Raw genomic sequence first — 3,907 nt, forward strand, 5'->3', positions numbered from 1 at the left:
CTTACTTCGTTCTTCTGATCCAATTTTTAAAATTAGGTATAATAAGAGGGAAAATAAAACAAAAGAGGTGTGAGGTGTGGCTTTGCGACAGACAGACAGAGAGAAACGCGCGCGCGCGCGCGCACACACACACACACACACACACACATATTATACTATGAGTGTGCCTGTATGTATGTATGCATGTATGTATGTATGATGCGTACGAGTGTTTTGTAGAGATGTAAAAAAAAAAAAAGCAAACAATTGTATGGGTCTGTTGCCATAATATTATTTCATAGAAAAAAGTGGTAAGCGGTGGGATCCTGAAAATTCGTTATATATAAAGATGAAGACAGAAAGGCATCGGAATCAAATTATAATATACAGTGGAATCTCGGCATAACGGGTCCAAATATAACAGGCACGCTATTATTACAGGGGTTTATTAAATCCCCATTTTCTCCTTCTTTGCCTTCAGTAAAAATTTATCGGCTATAACAGGGATTTTAAAGAACCTAATCGGATATATCAGGGGCGCCGAAACCCAATATCTCCCACATTACGCTGGTATGCCAACAGCTAAAAGCAACGGAGCGCTAGGAATACTATGTGTGAGTGTATGTGTGTGTAGGTCACTTACTATGTATGTACATCATTTTCAGTATAACACTGGCCTTGCTGCAGGCAGCAGCTTCTTATGGTTCACACTATTATGTTATGACGATCGACCCAATCAGCAAAGTCCGGTCCACATTCGTGCACCGTCGCGAACCCGCCTGGTAGCATCGTCACAACACACCTTTCGACTAGATGCTCTGCCGTTTCGGGTTCTTGCCCACAGCGTGGACATATTGGACAGGAAGTTAGACCCCACTGATGTAACGCACCGGCCGTTAGGCAGCTCCTCGACCGAAGCCGATTCGCAGCTACCCAGTGTCTCCTCTTACTGGTATCAAAGCCTGGCAACTTCTCACCAAGCTTAGAGGAGTGTAGGTCCCCGCCCCCACGAGGGATTGAATTCGTCCAAACCGACTTCCATCTCGTATGTGCAGCTCTGTCCGTAGTCAGGGATTCTGCGTACAAGGGTTGCCGGGACTTATTTCGGCTCGAAACGGGGGCACCGTTCATTATGCGCATGAGAGGGGTATCCCCATTCCCTCTCTCTTTGATCTTACTCAGCCAGTTTCCCGTAATGGTCTCCCTCCGGACATCGGGGGGCTGGATCGCTGCCATTACCGGGCCCCATTCTCTAGGGGTTGTTGCTAGCGTTCCCGACACTATGTGCATCGACTTGCGAAGTTTTACATCCACCTTCTCAACGTTTCTGCTTCTACCCCACACTGGAGCGCAATACTCCGCGGTGGAATAGCATAGTGCCAGGGCGGATGTTCTCAGGAGCGCTTGGCTAGCGCCCCAAGTCGATCCCGCCAGCTTCCTCAGAAGACTATTCCGCTTCTCTATCTTCCGGGCAACCCCTTCGAGATGAACCCGATAGGTAAGACTGCGATCCAACGTCACCCCTAAATATTTTGGACGCGGCTCATATGGGAGTGGCTGGTCTCCGACTAGGACATTCAGTTTACGGGTGTGCCAACCGCTGCAGGCAGACGATGTGTGGCACAAAAAAAACACACACACACACACACACACACACGGTCAGCTGGAAAGTGTGTGTGTGTCTGTGTGTGTGAGAGAGAGAGAGAGAGAGAGAGAGAGAGAGAGAGAGAGAGAGCGAGAGAGAGAGAGAGAGAGAGAGAGAGAGAGAGAGAGAGAGAGAGAGAGAGAGATGTTGAATTTGTTTTTATGGGTTTTACGGCGCTTGCAACACATTAAGGTCATATCAGCGCCGGTAAAAAGGAAGAAAATGGGAAAGTAAAAAGTTCTAGAATTACAATTAAAGCACCCAAGAAAAGTTAAGACAAAGGGGAATTGGTTCAAATAGGAAACAGATGTAGATTCCAAGAGCACACTATCAAAGTGCTTCGTTTGAGATCACCTAAAAGTCTCATCCAGACACAAGCACAGGTCCCCACTAAGAGGAATACACTCAAATGTTTACAAATTACATTGTTATATTATAACACGTAAACAAAACATAATACAGTTCATAAGTGAGAGATGATTTACAAGGGGAAAAAATATCATCTCCCAAAACTAACTATACATTTGACTGTTTCCCTCTCAGCCAGGACATCCGACCAGGGCCAGGACAAAACCAAGTAATCTCATTCCAAGACAAAGACAGAAAGCCAATGGAAACAGATATAGGGGGATAGAAGAGACAATAAGTACCTCCCTGCCCACCCAGAGAGAGAGAGAGAGAGAGAGAGAGAGAGAGAGAAAGAAAGAAAGAGAGAGAGAGAGAGAGAGAGAGAGAGAGAGAGAGAGAGAGAGAGAGAGAGAGAGAGAGAGAGAGAGAGAGAGAGAGAAATTATAAATGATTTAAAAATGGTGATTGAAGTCACTTGTGTTGTTTTCCTTGAAATTCGACTAAAATAGGACTCGGTTATAACACGGATTACCCTGGTTCCCACCATGCCTGTTATAGTGAGATTCCATTGTCTCGAAACGCTTGAATTAATTCTGAAGCCTTTCTATTAAAGGGCGGGGGTATTTCATTTGCTGTTTTTGGCACTATTTCTCCAGGCAGAGCACAGTGTCGTCTCTGTTGAAAAAAAATATATAATTGCGCTTTCAATCAGCGGTACAACTAGAAAGCGGAACAACAGAATGGTTCAATGTTACAAAAGGAGTAAGGCAGGGATGTATTCTATCACCCCATTTGTTCAGCATTTACACTGAAGGTATAATGCGAGATGTGGAAAACGATGTCAGGAGAAGTAATTACAACGAACCTAAAATGCAAGGTCTACCCATAAAAGATCTGAGGTACGCAGACGACACTGCACTATTGTCCACAACACCGTGGGGACTAGAGAATCTAATAACATCTGTAAAGGAACACAGCGAGACCAAAGGCCTTAAGCTGAATATAAAGAAGACCAAAATCATGAATACTGACAAGTGCAAAACAGATGCCATCATAAAAATCAATGGAGAAGAAATAGAAAGAGTGAAAAATTTTGAATATCTTGGAGCCAGGATTGAGTACAACGGGAAATCGGCCCCAGAGATCAGGAGGAGACTAGCAATGGCAAGATCAAAGCTAGAAAAGATGAATAATATCTGGAAAGGGCAGTGCATTCAAACAAAAATCAAAATCCTCAAAAGTGTTGTTTTCCCAACTGCAACATATGGATGCGAAGCGTGGACTATCAGCAAAGCAGAGAGCACAAAGATCACAGCTTTTGAAATGGCATGCTACAGAAAAATACTCAGAATATCATGGACTGAAAAACAAACAATCAAAGAAGTCATGAGAAGGATCGGAATAAAATCACCAATTCTTCTTCAAACTGTAAAGAAATTGAAACTGAACTATTTTGGCCATACGACTCGCCACGAATCATTAGAAAAGCACATTCTGCAGACAAGGGTAGACGGCAAGAGAGGAAGAGGTAGACCAACAAGAAGCTGGGAACAAAATATATGTGAATGGCTGGGAATGACAACAACTCAAGCAAGTAGACTGGCGGAAAACCGTAATCTGTTTCGCAAGAAAGTTCGGGAAGCAACGTCCTACGCAGGATCAGCAGACTAGAAGAAGAAGAATTGCGCTTTGGATGTTTCATGACTCGCCCTCGATGTTTGATGCTGTTGGCTTTGGACAAACTGTAAAGCACTGTGAACGCATATGATGGATATTGCTCAAAATAACCCCCCCCCCCCCCCCCCCCCCCCCCCCCCTTAAAAATTTTTTTTTTTGTTTATCGATTAGTTTTACGATTTGACAGTGCACTTTCAGGTCATTTCACCGCCAGTAAAATGAAGGTTTAAAGATGATAATAGTTTTCTTGTTTTTTAA

The sequence above is a fragment of the Berghia stephanieae genome, chromosome 1 (assembly GCF_034508935.2).
Source record: "Berghia stephanieae isolate SIO BIC M18660-M18661 chromosome 1, UCSD_Bste_1.3, whole genome shotgun sequence".
Lineage (NCBI taxonomy): Eukaryota > Metazoa > Mollusca > Gastropoda > Nudibranchia > Aeolidiidae > Berghia > Berghia stephanieae.